This window comes from Hyla sarda, unplaced genomic scaffold (genome assembly GCF_029499605.1).
Source record: "Hyla sarda isolate aHylSar1 unplaced genomic scaffold, aHylSar1.hap1 scaffold_748, whole genome shotgun sequence".
Taxonomy (NCBI): Eukaryota; Metazoa; Chordata; class Amphibia; order Anura; family Hylidae; genus Hyla; species Hyla sarda.
This window is the reverse complement of record NW_026610771.1, coordinates 75,752-95,949: the sequence shown is the minus strand read 5'-3', so window position 1 is coordinate 95,949 and position 20,198 is coordinate 75,752. Positions and strand designations below refer to the sequence as shown.

General features: G+C 29.0%; 1 protein-coding gene across 1 annotated transcript in view; it reads right to left on the bottom strand.

Moving 5' to 3' along the window:
- The window catches only part of QPRT (quinolinate phosphoribosyltransferase), a 59,628-nt gene that overhangs the window by 11,394 nt on the left and 28,036 nt on the right, over window positions 1-20,198 (bottom strand). The window lies entirely within an intron of this gene.

Here is a 20,198-nt window from a genome sequence, read left to right as displayed (position 1 = left end):
CGGTATATATTATTATAGGTCGGTATATATTATTAGAGGTCGGTATATATTATTAGAGGTCGGTATATTTTATTAGAGGTCGGTATATACTATTAGAGATCGGTATATATTATTAGAAGTCGGTATATATATTATTATAGGTCGGTATATACTATTAGAGGTCGGTATATATCATTAGAGGTCGGTATATATTATTAGAGGTCGGTATATATTATTAGAAGTCGGTATATATTATTATAGGTCGGTATATATTATTATAGGTCGGTATATATTATTAGAGGTCGGTATATACTATTAGAGGTCGGTATATATTATTAGAGGTCGGTATATATTATTAGAGGTCGGTATATACTATTAGAGGTCGGTATATATTATTAGAGGTCGGTATATATTATTAGAGGTCGGTATATATTATTAGAGGTCGGTATATATTATTAGAGGTCGGTTTATATTATTAGAGGTCGGTATATATTATTAGAGGTCGGTATATACTATTAGAGGTCGGTATATATTATTAGAGATCGGTATATATTATTAGAGGTCGGTTTATATTATTAGAAGTCGGTATATATTATTATAGGTCGGTATATATTATTAGAGGTCGGTATATATTATTAGAGGTCGGTATATATTATTAGAGGTCGGTATATACTATTAGAGGTCGGTATATATTATTAGAGATCGGTATATATTATTAGAGGTCGGTTTATATTATTAGAAGTCGGTATATATTATTATAGGTCGGTATATATTATTAGAGGTCGGTATATATTATTAGAGGTCGGTATATATTATTAGAGGTCGGTATATATTATTAGAGGTCGGTATATATTATTAGAGATCGGTATATATTATTAGAGGTCGGTATATATTATTAGAAGTCGGTATATATATTATTAGAAGTCAGTATATATTATTAGAGGTCGGTATATATATTATTAGAGGTCGGTATATATTATTAGAGGTCGGTATATATTATTAGAGATCGGTATATATTATTGGTATATATTATTAGAGGATCGGTATATATTATTAGAGGTCGGTATATATTATTAGAGGTCGGTATATATTATTAGAGGTCGGTATATATTATTAGAAGTCGGTATATATTATTAGAGTCGGTATATATTATTAGAGATCGGTTTATATTATTAGAGATCGGTATATATTATTAGAGGATCGGTATATACTATTAGAAGTCGGTATATATTATTAGAGATCGGGTTAATACTATTATAAGTCGGTATAAATATAGTTAGAGATCGGTATATATTATTAGAGATCGGTATATATTATTATAGGTCGGTATATATTATTAGAGGTCGGTATATATTATTAGAGATCGGTATATATTAGTTAGAGATCGGTATATATTATTAGAGAGTCGGATATATATTATTAGAGTCGGTATATATTATTAGAGGTCGATATATATTATTAGAGTCGGATATATATTGTTAGAGATCGGTATATATTATTAGAGATCGGTATATATTATTAGAAGTCAGTATATATTATTAGAGGTCGATATATATTATTAGAGGTCGGTATATATTATTAGAGGGTCGGTATATATTATTAGAGGTCGGTATACACTATTAGAAGTCGGTATATATATTGTTAGAGATCGGTATATATTATTAGAGGTCGGTATATATTATTAGAAGTCGGTATATATAATTATAGGTCGGTATATATTATTATAGGTCGGTATATATTATAGAGGTCGGTATATACTATTAGAGGTCGTATATATTATTAGAGGTCGGTATATATTATTAGAGGTCAGTATATATTATTAGAGGTCGGTATATATATTATTAGAAGTCGGTATATATTATTAGAGGTCAGTATATACTATTAGAGATCGGTATATATTATAAGAAGTCGGTATATATATTATTATAGGTCGGTATATACTATTAGAGGTCGGTATATATCATTAGAGGTCGGTAATATATTATTAGAGGTCCGGTATATTTTTATTAGAGGTCGGTATATACTATTAGAGATCGGTATATATTATTAGAAGTCGGTATATATATTATTATAGGTCGGTATATACTATTAGAGGTCGGTATATATCATTAGAGGTCGGTATATATTATTAGAGGTCGGTATATATTATTAGAAGTCGGTATATATTTATTATAGGTCGGTATATATTATTATAGGTCGGTATATATATTAGAGGTCGGTATATACTATTAGAGGTCGGTATATATTATTAGAGGTCGGTTTATATTATTAGAGGTCGGTATATACTATTAGAGGTCGGTATATATTATTAGAGGTCGGTTTATATAATTAGAGGTCGGTATATATTATTAGAGGTCGGTTTATATTATTAGAGGTCGGTATATATTATTAGAAGGTCGGTATATACTATTAGAGGTCGGTATATATTATTAGAGATCGGTATATATTATTAGAGGTCGGTTTATATTATTAGAAGTCGGTATATATTATTATAGGTCGGTATATATTATTAGAGGTCGGTATATATTATTAGAGGTCGGTATATATTATTAGAGGTCGGTATATACTATTAGAGGTCGGTATATATTATTAGAGATCGGTATATATTATTAGAGGTCGGTTTATATTATTAGAAGTCGGTATATATTATTATAGGTCGGTATATATTATTAGAGGTCGGTATATATTATTAGAGGTCGGTATATATTATTAGAGGTCGGTATATATTATTAGAGGTCGGTATATATTATTAGAGATCGGTATATATTATTAGAGGTCGGTATATATTATTAGAAGTCGGTATATATATTATTAGAAGTCAGTATATATTATTAGAGGTCGGTATATATATTATTAGAGGTCGGTATATATTATTAGAGGTCGGTATATATTATTAGAGATCGGTATATATTATTAGAGATCGGTATATAATATTAGAGATCGGTATATATTATTAGAGATCGGTATATATTATTAGAGGTCGGTATATATTATTAGAGGTCGGTATATATTATTAGAGGTCGGTATATATTATTAGAGGTCGGTATATATTATTAGAAGTCGGTATATATTATTAGAGGTCGGTATATATATTATTAGAGGTCGGTATATATTATTAGAGGTCGGTATATATTATTAGAGATCGGTATATATTATTAGAGATCGGTATATATTATTAGAAGTCGGTATATATTATTAGAAGTCGGTATATATTATTAGAGATCGGTATATACTATTAGAAGTCGGTATATATTATTAGAGATCGGTATATATTATTAGAGATCGGTATATATTATTATAGGTCGGTATATATTATTAGAGGTCGGTATATATTATTATAGGTCGGTATATATTATTAGAGGTCGGTATATATTATTAGAGATCGGTATATATTGTTAGAGATCGGTATATATTATTAGAGGTCGATATATATTATTAGAAGTCGGTATATATTATTAGAGATCGGTATATATTATTAGAAGTCGGTATATATTATTAGAGATCGGTATATATTATTAGAAGTCGGTATATATTATTAGAGATCGGTATATACTATTAGAAGTCGGTATAAATATTGTTAGAGATCGGTATATATTATTAGAGGTCGATATATATTATTAGAGGTCGGTATATATTATTAGAGGTCGATATATATTATTAGAGATCGGTATATATTGTTAGAGATCGGTATATATTATTAGAGGTCGATATATATTATTAGAGGTCGGTATATATTATTAGAGATCGGTATATATTATTAGAGGTCGGTATATATTATTAGAGATCGGTATATATTATTAGAGATCGGTATATATTATTAGAGGTCGATATATATTATTAGAGGTCGGTATATATTATTAGAGGTCGGTATATATTATTATAGGTCGGTATATATTATTAGAGGTCGGTATATATTATTAGAGGTCAGTATACACTATTAGAAGTCGGTATATATATTGTTAGAGATCGGTATATATTATTAGAGATCGGTATATATTATTATAGGTCGGTATATATTATTAGAGGTCAGTATATATTATTAGAGGTCGGTATATATTATTATAGGTCAGTATATATTATTATAGGTCGGTATATATTATTAGAGGTCGGTATATATTATTAGAGATCGGTATATATTATTAGAGATCGGTATATATTATTAGAGGTCGGTATATATATTATTAGAGGTCGGTATATATTATTATAGGTCAGTATATATTATTAGAGATCGGTATATATTATTAGAGGTCGGTATATATTATTAGAGGTCGGTATATATTATTAGAGATCGGTATATATTATTAGAGGTCGGTATATATTATTAGAGATCGGTATATATATTATTAGAGGTCGGTATATATTATTATAGGTCAGTATATATTATTAGAGATCGGTATATATTATTAGAGGTCGGTATATATTATTAGAGATCGGTATATATTATTAGAGATCGGTATATATTATTAGAGGTCGGTATATATATTATTAGAGGTCGGTATATATTATTATAGGTCAGTATATATTATTAGAGATCGGTATATATTATTAGAGGTCGGTATATATTATTAGAGGTCGGTATATATTATTAGAGATCGGTATATATTATTAGAGATCGGTATATATTATTAGAAGTCGGTATATATTATTAGAGATCGGTATATACTATTAGAAGTCGGTATAAATATTGTTAGAGATCGGTATATATTATTAGAGGTCGATATATATTATTAGAGGTCGGTATATATTATTAGAGGTCGATATATATTATTAGAGATCGGTATATATTGTTAGAGATCGGTATATATTATTAGAGGTCGATATATATTATTAGAGGTCGGTATATATTATTAGAGATCGGTATATATTATTAGAGGTCGGTATATATTATTAGAGATCGGTATATATTATTAGAGATCGGTATATATTATTAGAGGTCGATATATATTATTAGAGGTCGGTATATATTATTAGAGGTCGGTATATATTATTATAGGTCGGTATATATTATTAGAGGTCGGTATATATTATTAGAGGTCAGTATACACTATTAGAAGTCGGTATATATATTGTTAGAGATCGGTATATATTATTAGAGATCGGTATATATTATTATAGGTCGGTATATATTATTAGAGGTCAGTATATATTATTAGAGGTCGGTATATATTATTATAGGTCAGTATATATTATTATAGGTCGGTATATATTATTAGAGGTCGGTATATATTATTAGAGATCGGTATATATTATTAGAGATCGGTATATATTATTAGAGGTCGGTATATATATTATTAGAGGTCGGTATATATTATTATAGGTCAGTATATATTATTAGAGATCGGTATATATTATTAGAGGTCGGTATATATTATTAGAGGTCGGTATATATTATTAGAGATCGGTATATATTATTAGAGGTCGGTATATATTATTAGAGATCGGTATATATATTATTAGAGGTCGGTATATATTATTATAGGTCAGTATATATTATTAGAGATCGGTATATATTATTAGAGGTCGGTATATATTATTAGAGATCGGTATATATTATTAGAGATCGGTATATATTATTAGAGGTCGGTATATATATTATTAGAGGTCGGTATATATTATTATAGGTCAGTATATATTATTAGAGATCGGTATATATTATTAGAGGTCGGTATATATTATTAGAGGTCGGTATATATTATTAGAGATCGGTATATATTATTAGAGATCGGTATATATTATTAGAAGTCGGTATATATTATTAGAGATCGGTATATATTATTAGAAGTCGGTATATATTATTAGAGGTCAGTATATATTATTAGAGGTCAGTATATATTATTATAGCTCGGTATATATTATTAGAGGTCGGTACTATATTATTAGAGATCGGTATATATTATTAGAGGTCGGTATATAGTATTAGAGATCGGTATATATTATTAGAGGTCGGTATATATTATTAGAGGTCGGTATATATTATTATAGCTCGGTATATATTATTAGAGGTCGGTATATATTATTAGAAGACGGTATATATTATTAGAGATCGGTATATATTATTAGAAGACGGTATAATATTATTAAAGGTCGGTATATATTATTAGAGGGCGGTATATACTATTAGAAGTCGGTATATTCTATAAGAAGTCGGTATATATTATTAGCGGTCGGTATATATTATTAGAGGTCGGTATATATTATTAGAGGGCGGTATATTCTATTAGAAGTCAGTATATATTATTAGCGGTCGGTATATATTATTAGAGGTCGGTATATATTATTAGAGGTCGGTATATATTATTAGAGGTCGGTATATATTATTAGAGGTCGGTATATATATTATTAGAGGTCAGTATATATTATTAGAAGTCGGTATATATTATTATAGGTTGGTATATATTATTAGAGGTCGGTATATATTATTAGAGGTCAGTATATATTATTAGAAGTCGGTATATATTATTAGAGGTCGGTATATATTATTAGAGGTCGGTATATATTATTAGAGGTCGGTATATATATTATTAGAGGTCGGTATATATTATTAGAGGTCGGTATATATTATTAGAGGTCGGTATAAATTATTAGAGGTCGGTATATATTATAAGAAGATCGCGTATATATATTATTAGAGGTCGGTATATATTATTAGAGGTCGGTATATATTATTATAGGGCGGTATATACTATTAGAGGTCGGTATATATTATTAGAGGTCGGTATATATTATTAGAGGTCGGTATATATTACGAGAGATCGGTATATATTATTAGAGATCGGTATCTATTATTAGAGGTCGGTATATATTATTAGAGGTCGGTATATATTATTAGAGGTCAGTATATATTATTATAGCTCGGTATATATTATTAGAGGTCGGTATATATTATTATAGCTCGGTATATATTATTAGAGGTCAGTATATATTATTAGAGGTCAGTATATATTATTATAGCTCGGTATATATTATTAGAGGTCGGTATATATTATTAGAGGTCGGTATATATTATTAGAGATCGGCATCTATTATTAGAGGTCGGTATATATTATTAGAGGTCGGTATAATATTATTAGAGGTCGGTATATATTATTAGAGATCGGTATATATTATTAGAAGTCGGTATATATATTAATATAGGTCGGTATATATTATTAGAGGTCGGTATTTATTATTATAGGTCGGTATATATATTATTAGAGGTCGGTATATACTATTAGAGATCGGTATATATTATTAGAAGTCGATATATATATTATTATAGGTCGGTATATACTATTAGAGGCCGGTATATATTATTAGAGGTCGGTATATATTATTAGAGGTCGGTATATATTATTAGAAGTCGGTATATATTATTATAGGTCGGTATATATTATTAGAGGTCGGTATATATTATTAGAAGTCGGGTATATATTATTATAGGTCGGTATATATTATTAGAGGTCGGTATAATATTATTAGAAGTCGGTATATATATTGTTAGAGATCGGTATATATTATTAGAGATCGGTATATATTGTTAGAGATCGGTATATATTATTAGAGGTCGATATATATTATTATAGGTTGGTATATATTATTAGAGGGTCGTAAATATTATTATAGGTCGGTATATTTTATTAGAGGTCGGTATATACTATTGGAGGTCGGTATATATTATTAGAGGTCGGTATATATTATTAGAGGTCGGTATATATTATTAGAGGTCGGTATATATTATTAGAGATCGGTATATATTATTAGAGGTCAGTATATATTATTAGAGATCGGTATATATATTATTAGAGATCGGTATATATTATTAGAGGTCAGTATATATTATTAGAAGTCGGTATATATTATTAGATATCGGTATATATTATTAGAGGTCAGTATATATTATTAGAGATCGGGTATATATATTATTAGAGATCGGTATATATTATTAGAGGTCGGTATATATTATTAGAGATCGGTAATATTATTAGAAGTCGGTATATATTATTAGAGGTCGGTATATATTATTAGAGGTCGGTATATATATTATTAGAGGTCGGTATATATTATTAGAGGTCGGTATATATTATTAGAGGTCAGTATATATTATTAGAAGTCGGTATATATTATTAGAGGTCGGTATATATTATTAGAGGTCGGTATATATTAGAGGTCAGTATATATTATTAGAGGTCAGTATATATTATTAGAAGTCGGTATATATAATTAGAGGTCGGTATATATTATTAGAGGTCGTTATATATTATTAGAAGTCGGTATATATAATTAGAGGTCGGTATATATTATTAGAGGTCGTTATATATTATTAGAAGTCGGTATATATTATTAGAGGTCGGTATATATTATTAGAGGTCGGTATATATTATTAGAGGTCGGTATATATTATTAGAAGTCGGTATATATATTATTAGAAGTCAGTATATATTATTAGAGGTCGGTATATATTATTAGAGGTCGGTATATATATTATTAGAGGTCGGTATATATTATTAGAGGTCGGTATATATATTATTAGAGGTCGGTATATATTATTAGAGGTCGGTATATATACTATTAGAGGTCGGTATATATTATTAGAGATCGGTATATATTATTAGAGGTCGTTATATATTATTAGAAGTCGGTATATATTATTAGAGGTCGGTATATATTATTAGAGTCGGTATATATTATTAGAGGTCGGTATATATTATTAGAGGTCGGTATATATTATTAGAGATCGGTATATATTATTAGAAGTCGGTATATCTATTATTAGAGGTCGGTATATATTATTAGAAGTCGGTATATATTATTAGAGGTCGGTATATATTATTAGAGCTCGGTATATATTATTAGAGATCGGTAATTATTATTAGAAGTCAGTATATATTATTATAGGTCGGTATATATTATTAGAGGTCGGTATATATATTATTAGAGGTCGGTATATATTATTAGAGGTCGGTATATATTATTATAGGTCGGTATATATTATTAGAGGTCGGTATATATTATTAGAGGTCGGTATATATATTATTAGAGGTCGGTATAATAGTATTAGAGGTCGGTATATATTATTAGAGGTCGGTATATATTATTAGAGATCGGTATATATTATAAGAAGTCGGCATATATATTATTAGAAGTCGGTATATATATTATTAGAGGTCGGTATATATTATAAGAGATCGGTATATATTATTAGAGGTCGGTATATATTATTAGAGATCGGTATATATTATTAGAGGTCGGTATATATTATTAGAGATCGGTATATATTATTAGAGGTCGGTATATATTATAAGAGGTCGGTATATATTATTAGAGATCGGTATATATTATTAGAAGTCGGTATATATATTATTAGAGGTCGGTATATATTATTAGATATCGGTATATATTATTAGAGGTCGGTATATATTATTAGAGGTCAGTATATATTATAAGAGGTCGGTATATATTATTAGAGGTCGGTATATATTATTAGAGGGTCAGTATATATTATTAGAGGTCGGTATATATTATTAGAGATCGGTATATATTATTAGAGGTCGGTATATATTATTAGAGGTCAGTATATATTATTAGAGGTCGGTATATATATTATTAGAGATCGGTATATATTATTAGAAGTCGGTATATATTATTAGAGGTCAGTATATATTATTAGAGGTCGGTATATATTATTATAGGTCAGTATATATTATTAGAGGTCGGTATATATTATTATAGGTCAGTATATATTATTAGAGGTCGGTATATATATTATTGGAGGTCGGTATATATTATTAGAGGTCGGTATATATATTATTAGAGATCGGTAATATATTATTAGATGTCGGTATATATATTATTATAGGTCGGTATAGATAATTAGAGATCGGTATATATTATTATAGATCAGTATATAATATTAGAGGTCGGTATATATATTATTATAGGTCAGTATATATTATTATAGGTCTGTATATATTATTAGAGGTCGGTATATATTATTAGAGGTCAGTATATATTATTAGAGGTCGGTATATATTATTAGAGGTCGGTATATATTATTATAGGTCGGTATATATTGTTAGAGGGTCGGTAATATATTATTAGAGGTCGGTATATATTATTAGAGATCGGTATATATTATTAGAGATCGGTATATATTATTATAGGTCAGTATATATTATTAGAGGTCGGTATATATATTATTATAGGTCGGTATATATTATTATAGGTCAGTATATATTATTATAGCTCGGTATATATTATTATAGGTCGGTATATATTATTAGAGGTCAGTATATATTATTAGAGATCGGTATATATTATTAGAGATCGGTATAATTATTAGAGGTCGGTATATATTATTAGAGATCGGTATATATTATTAGAGATCGGTATATATTATTATAAGGTCAGTATATATTATTAGAGGTCGGTATATATATTATTATAGGTCGGTATATATTATTATAGGTCAGTATATATTATTATAGCTCGGTATATATTATTATAGGTCGGTATATATTATTAGAGGTCAGTATATATTATTAGAGGGTCGGTATATATATTATTATAGGTCGGTATATATTATTATAGGTCGGTATATATTATTAGAGGTCAGTATATATTATTAGAGGTCGGTATATATTATTAGAGGTCGGTATATATTATTATAGTCGGTATATATTATTATAGTCGGTATATATATTATTAGAGGTCGGTATATATTATTAGAGGTCGGTATATATTATTAGAGATCGGTATATATTATTAGAGGTCGGTATATATTATTAGAGGTCGGTATATATATTATTAGAGGTCGGTATATACTATTAGAGGTCGGTATATATTATTAGAGGTCGGTATATATTATTAGAGGTCGGTATATATTATTAGAGGTCGGTATATATTATTAGAGGTCGGTATATATATTATTAAGAGGTCGGTATATATTATTAGAGGTCGGTATATATATTATTAGAGGTCGGTATATATTATTAGAGGTCGGTATATATATTATTAGAGGTCGGTATAAATTATTAGAGGTCGGTATATATATTATTATAGGTCGGTATATATTATTAGAAGTCGGTATATATATTATTAGAAGTCGGTATATATTATTAGAGGTCGGTATATATATTATTAGAGGACGGGTATATATTATTAGAGATCGGTATATATTATTAGAGATCGGTATATATTATTAGAGGTCGGTATATATTATTAGAGATCGGTATATATTATTATAGGTCAGTATATATTATTAGAGATCGGTATATATTATTAGAGATCGGTATATATTATTATAGGTCAGTATATATTATTAGAGATCGGTATATATTATTAGAGGTCGGTATATATTATTAGAGATCGGTATATATATTATTAGAGGTCGGTATATATTATTATAGGTCAGTATATATTATTAGAGATCGGTATATATATTATTAGAGGTCGGTATATATTATTAGAGGTCGGTATATATTATTAGAGATCGGTATATATTATTAGAGATCGGTATATATTATTAGAGATCGGTATATATTATTAGAAGTCGGTATATATATTATTAGGAAGTCGGTATATATTATTAGAGGTCGGTATATATATTATTAGAGGTCGGTATATATTATTAGAGATCGGTATATATTATTAGAAGTCGGTATATATTATTAGAGGTCGGTATATATATTATTAGAGGTCAGTATATATTATTAGAAGTCGGTATATATTATTAGAGGTCGGTATATATTATTAGAGATTGGTATATATTATTAGAGGTCGGTATATATATTATTAGAGGTCGGTATATATTATTAGAGATCGGTATATATTATTAGAGATCGGTATATATTATTAGAAGTCGGTATCTATTATTAGAGGTCGGTATATATATTATTAGAGATTGGTATATATTATTAGAGGTCGGTATATATATTATTAGAGGTCGGTATCTATTATTAGAGGTCGGTATATATTATTAGAGATCGGTATATATTATTAGAGATCGGTATATATTATTAGAGGTCGGTATAAATTATTAGAGGTCGGTATATATATTATTAGAGGTCGGTATATATTATTAGAGGTCGGTATATATATTATTAGAGGTCAAGGTCAGTATATATTATTAGAGATCGGTATATATTATTAGAGATCGGTATATATTATTAGAGGTCGGTATAAATTATTAGAGGTCGGTATATATATTATTAGAGGTCGGTATATATATTATTAGAGGTCGGTATATATTATTAGAGGTCGGTATATATATTATTAGAGGTCGGTATATATTATTAGAGGTCGGTATATATATTATTAGAGGTCAGTATATATTATTAGAAGTCGGTATATATTATTAGAGGTCAGTATATATTATTAGAGATCGGTATATATTATTAGAGGTCGGTATATATTATTAGAGATCGGTATATATTATTAGAGATCGGTATATATTATTAGAGGTCGGTATATATTATTATAGGTCAGTATATATTATTAGAGGTCGGTATATATATTATTATAGGTCGGTATATATTATTATAGGTCGGTTTATATTATTAGAGGTCAGTATATATTATTAGAGGTCGGTATATATTATTAGAGGTCGGTATATTATTAGAGGTCGGTATATATTATTAGAGATCGGAATATATTATTAGAAGTCGGTATATATTATTATAGGTCGGTATATATTATTAGAGGTCGGTATATATATTATTATAGGTCAGTATATATTGTTAGAGGTCGGTATATATATTATTATAGGTCGGTATATATTATTATAGGTCGGTATATATTATTAGAGGTCGGTATATATTATTAGAGATCGGTATATATTATTAGAGGTCAGTATATATTATTAGAGGTCGGTATATATATTATTATAGGTCGGTATATATTATTATAGGTCAGTATATATTATTATAGGTCGGTATATATTATTATAGGTCGGTATATATTATTAGAGGTCAGTATATATTATTAGAGGTCGGTATATATATTATTATAGGTCGTTATATATTATTATAGGTCAGTATATATTATTATAGGTCGGTATATATTATTATAGGTCGGTATATATTATTAGAGGTCAGTATATATTATTAGAGGTCGGTATATATATTATTATAGGTCGGTATATATTATTATAGGTCGGTATATATTATTAGAGGTCAGTATATATTATTAGAGGTCGGTATATATTATTAGAGGTCGGTATATATTATTATAGGTCGGTATATATTATTATAGGTCAGTATATATTATTAGAGGTCGGTATATATATTATTATAGGTCGGTATATATTATTATAGGTCAGTATATATTATTAGAGGTCAGTATATATTATTATAGGTCGGTATATATTATTATAGGTCGGTATATATTATTAGAGGTCAGTATATATTATTAGAGGTCGGTATATATATTATTATAGGTCGGTATATATTATTATAGGTCGGTATATATTATTAGAGGTCAGTATATATTATTAGAGGTCGGTATATATTATTAGAGGTCGGTATATATTATTATAGGTCGGTATATATTATTATAGGTCGGTATATATATTATTAGAGGTCGGTATATATTATTAGAGATCGGTATATATTATTAGAGATCGGTATATATTATTAGAGATCGGTATATATTATTAGAGGTCGGTATATATTATTAGAGGTCGGTATATATATTATTAGAGGTCGGTATATACTATTAGAGGTCGGTATATATTATTAGAGGTCGGTATATATTATTAGAGGTCGGTATATATTATTAGAGGTCGGTATATATTATTAGAGGTCGGTATATATATTATTAGAGGTCGGTATATATTATTAGAGGTCGGTATATATATTATTAGAGGTCGGTATATATTATTAGAGGTCGGTATATATATTATTAGAGGTCGGTATAAATTATTCGAGGTCGGTATATATATTATTAGAGGTCGGTATATATTATTAGAGGTCGGTATATATATTATTAGAGGTCGGTATATATTATTAGAGATCGGTATATATTATTAGAGATCGGTATATATTATTAGAGGTCGGTATATATTATTAGAGATCGGTATATATTATTATAGGTCAGTATATATTATTAGAGATCGGTATATATTATTAGAGGTCGGTATATATTATTAGAGATCGGTATATATATTATTAGAGGTCGGTATATATTATTATAGGTCAGTATATATTATTAGAGATCGGTATATATTATTAGAGGTCGGTATATATTATTAGAGATCGGTATATATTATTAGAGATCGGTATATATTATTAGAGATCGGTATATATTATTAGAAGTCGGTATATATATTATTAGAAGTCGGTATATATTATTAGAGGTCGGTATATATATTATTAGAGGTCGGTATATATTATTAGAGATCGGTATATATTATTAGAAGTCGGTATATATTATTAGAGGTCGGTATATATATTATTAGAGGTCAGTATATATTATTAGAAGTCGGTATATATTATTAGAGGTCGGTATATATATTATTAGAGGTCAGTATATATTATTAGAAGTCGGTATCTATTATTAGAGGTCGGTATATATTATTAGAGATCAGTATATATTATTAGAGGTCGGTATAAATTATTAGAGGTCGGTATATATATTATTAGAGGTCGGTATATATTATTAGAGGTCGGTATATATATTATTAGAGGTCAGTATATATTATTAGAGATCGGTATATATTATTAGAGATCGGTATATATTATTAGAGGTCGGTATAAATTATTAGAGGTCGGTATATATATTATTAGAGGTCGGTATATATTATTAGAGGTCGGTATATATATTATTAGAGGTCGGTATATATTATTAGAGGTCGGAATATATATTATTAGAGGTCAGTATATATTATTAGAAGTCGGTATATATTATTAGAGGTCAGTATATATTATTAGAGATCGGTATATATTATTAGAGGTCGGTATATATTATTAGAGATCGGTATATATTATTATAGGTCGGTATATATATTATTAGAGGTCGGTATATATTATTAGAGGTCGGAATATATATTATTAGAGGTCGGTATATATATTATTAGAGGTCGGTATATATTATTAGAGGTCGGTATATATATTATTAGAGGTCGGTATATATTATTAGAGGTCGGAATATATATTATTAGAGGTCAGTATATATTATTAGAAGTCGGTATATATTATTAGAGGTCAGTATATATTATTAGAGATCGGTATATATTATTAGAGGTCGGTATATATTATTAGAGATCGGTATATATTATTAGAGATCGGTATATATTATTAGAGGTCGGTATATATTATTAGAGGTCGGTATATATTATTAGAGGTCGGTATATATTATTAGAGATCGGTATATATTATTAGAGGTCGGAATATATTATTATAGGTCGGTATATGTTATTAGAGATCGGTATATATTATTAGAGGTCGGTATATATATTATTATAGGTCAGTATATATTATTATAGGTCGGTATATATTATTAGAGGTCGGTATATATTATTAGAGATCGGTATATATTATTAGAGGTCAGTATATATTATTAGAGGTCGGTATATATATTATTATAGGTCAGTATATATTATTAGAGGTCGGTATATATATTATTATAGGTCAGTATATATTATTATAGGTCGGTATATATTATTAGAGGTCGGTATATATTATTAGAGATCGGTATATATTATTAGAGATCGGTATATATTATTAGAGATCGGTATATATTATTAGAGGTCGGTATATATTATTAGAGATCGGTATACATTATTAGAGATCGGTATATATTATTAGAAGTCGGTATATATTATTAGAGATCGGTATATATTATTAGAGGTCGGTTTATATTATTAGAGGTCGGTATATATTATTAGAGGTCGGTATATATATTATTAGAGATCGGTAATTATTATTAGAGGTCGGTATATATTATTAGAGGTCGGTATATATATTATTAGAGATTGGTATATATTATTAGAGATCGATATATATTATTATAGGTCGGTATATATTATTATAGGTCGGTATATATTATTAGAGGTCAGTATATATTATTAGAAGTCGGTATATATTATTAGAGGTCGGTATATATTATTAGAAGTCGGTATATATTATTAGAGGTCGGTATATATATTATTATAGGTCGGTATATATTATTAGAGGTCGGTATATATTATTAGAGGTCGGTATATATTATTAGAGGTCGGTATATATTATTAGAGGTCAGTATATATTATTAGAGGTCGGTATATATTATTAGAAGTCGGTATATATTATTAGAGATCGGTATATATTATTAGAGGTCGGTATATATTATTAGAGGTCGGTATATATTATTAGAGGTCAGTATATATTATTAGAGGTCGGTATATATTATTAGAGATCGGTATATATTATAAGAGGTCGGTATATATTATAAGAGGTCAGTATATATTATTAGAGGTCGGTATATATTATTAGAGGTCGGTATATATTATTAGAGATCGGTATATATTATTAGAGGTCAGTATATATTATTAGAGGTCAGTATATATTATTAGAAGTCGGTATATATTATTAGAGTTCGGTATATATTATTAGAGGTCGGTATATATTATTAGAAGTCAGTATATATTATTAGAGGTCGGTATATATATTATTAGAGGTCGGTATATATTATTAGAGGTCGGTATAAATTATTAGAGGTCGGTATATATTATTAGAGATCGGTATATATATTTTTAGAGGTCGTTATATATTATTAGAGGTCGGTATATACTATTAGAGGTCGGTATATATTATTAGAGGTCGATATATATTATTAGAGATCGGTATATATTATTAGAGGTCAGTATATATTATTAGAGGTCGGTATATACTATTAGAGGTCGGTATATATTATTAGAGGTCGGTATATACTATTAGAGGTCGGTATATATTATTAGAGGTCGGTATATATTATTAGAAGTCGGTATATATTATTAGAGGTCGGTATAAATTATTAGAGGTCGGTATATATTATTAGAGATCGGTATATATTATTAGAGGTCGGTATATATAATTAGAGGTCAGTATATATTATTAGAGGTCGGTTTATATATTATTAGAGGTCAGTATATATTATTAGAGGTCGGTATATATTATTAGAGGTTGGTATAAATTATTAGAGGTCGGTATATATTATTAGAGATCGGTATATATTATTAGAGGTCGGTATATTTAATTAGAGGTCAGTATATATTATTAGAGGTCGGTTTATATATTATTAGAGGTCAGTATATATTATTAGAGGTCGGTATATATTATTAGAGGTCGGTATATATTATTAGAGGTCGGTATATATTATTAGAGGTCGGTATATATTATTATTAGAGGTCGGTATATATATTATTAGAGGTCAGTATATATTATTAGAAGTCAGTATATATTATTAGAGGTTGGTATATATTATTAGATTTCGGTATATATATTATTAGAGGTCGGTATATATTATTAGAAGTCAGTATATATTATTAGAGAACGGTATATATATTATTAGAGGTCGGTATATATATTATTAGAGGTCAGTATATATTATTAGAAGTCAGTATATATTATTAGAGGTCGGTATATATTATTAGAGATCGGTATATATTATTAGAGGTCAGTATATATTATTAGAGGTCGGTATATATTATTAGAGATCGGTATATATTATTAGAGGTCAGTATATATTATTAGAAGTCGGTATATATTATTAGAGGTCGGTATATATTACTAGAGGTCGGTATATATTATTAGAAGTCAGTATATATTATTAGAGATCGGTATATATTATTAGAAGTCAGTATATATTATTAGAGGTCGGTATATATATTATTAGAGGTCGGTATATATATTATTAGAGGTCGGTATATATTATTAGAAGTCAGTATATATTATTAGAGGTCGGTATATATATTATTAGAGGTCGGTATATATTATTAGAGGTTGGTATATATTATTAGAAGTCAGTAAATATTTTTACAATTAATAAATAATTTTAATGAAGGCCAATATATTATTGTTGTTATTATTATTAGCACTATGAGCATTGGGGAAATTTATCATAACCTGTAAACATACTGGTACTATGAGCTCTATATGAGACTATGGGGCCACATACTGGCACTATGAGATCTATATGAGACTATGGGGCCACACACTGGCACTATGAGCTCTATATGAGACTATGGGGCCACATACTGGCACTATGAGATCTATATGAGACTATGGGGCCACACACTGGCACTATGATCTCTATATGAGACTATGGGGCCACATACTGGCACTATGAGCTCTATATGAGACTATGAGGCCACATACTGGCACTATGAGATCTATATGAGATTATGGGGCCACATACTGGTACTATGAGCTCTATATGAGACTATGGGACCACATACTGGTACTATGAGCTCTATATGAGATTATGGGGCCACATACTGGTACTATGAGCTCTATATGAGACTATGGGGCCACATACTGGCACTATGAGCTCTATATGAGACTATGGGCCACATACTGGTACTATGAGCTCTATATGAGACTATGGGGCCACATACTGGTACTATGAGCTCTATATGAGATTATGGGGCCACATACTGGTACTATGAGCTCTATATGAGACTATGGGGCCACATACTGGCACTATGAGCTCTATATGAGATTATGGGGCCACATACTGGTACTATGAGCTCTATATGAGACTATGGGGCCACATACTGGTACTATGAGCTCTATATGAGACTATGGGGCCACATACTGGTACTATGATCTCTATAGGAGACTATGGGGCCACATACTGGCACTATGAGCTCTATATGAGACTATGGGGCCACATACTGGCACTATGAGCTCTATATGAGACTATGGGGCCACATACTAATATTATGAGCTCTATTGGAGACTATGGGGCCACATACTGGCACTATGAGCTCTATATGAGACTATGGGGCCACATACTGGCACTATGAGCTCTATATGAGACTATGGGGCCACATACTGGTACTATGAGCTCTATAGGAGACTATGGGGCCACATACTGGCACTATGAGCTCTATATGAGACTATGGGGCCACATACTGGTACTATGATCTCTATATGAGACTATAGGGCCACATACTGGCACTATGAGCTCTATATGAGAATATGGGGCCACATACTGGCACTATGAGCTCTATATGAGACTATGGGGCCACATTCTGTCACTATGATCTCTATATGAGACTATGGGGCCACATACTGGCACTATGAGCTCTATATGAGACGATGGGGCCACATACTGGCACTATGATCTCTATATGAGACTATGGGGCCACATACTGTCACTATGATCTCTATATGAGACTATGGGGCCACATACTGGCAATATGATCTCTATATGAGACTATGGGGCCACATACTGTCACTATGATATCTATATAAGACTATGGGGCCACATACTGGTACTATGTGCTCTATAGGAGACTATGGGGCCACATACTCGCACTATGAGCTCTATATGAGACTATGGGGCCACATACTGGTACTATGAGCTCTATATGAGACTATGGGGCCACATACTGGTACTATGATCTCTATATGAGACTATGGGGCCACATACTGGTAGTATGAGCTCTATATGAGACTATGGGGCCACATACTGTCACTATGATCTCTATATGAGACTATGGGGCCACATACTGGTACTATGAGCTCTATATGAGACTATGCGGCCACATACTGGCACTATGAGCTCTATATGAGACTATGGGGCCACATACTGGCACTATGAGCTCTATATGAGACTATGGGGCCACATACTGGCACTATGAGCTCTATATGAGACTATGGGGCCACATACTGGCACTATGAGCTCTATATGAGACTATGGGGCCACATACTGGTACTATGAGCACTATATGAGACTATGGGGCCACACACTGGCACTATGATCTCTATATGAGACTATGGGGCCACACACTGGCACTATGATCTCTATATGAGACAATGGGGCCCACATACTGGTACTATGAGCTCTAAATGAGACTATGGGGCCACACACTGGTACTATGAGCACTATATGAGACTATGGGGCCACATTCTGGTACTATGAGCACTATATGAGACTATGGGGCCACATACTGGCACTATGATCTCTATATGAGACTATGGGGCCACATACTGGCATTATGAGCTCTATATGAGACTATGGGGCCACATACTGGTACTATGAGACTATGGGGCCACACACTG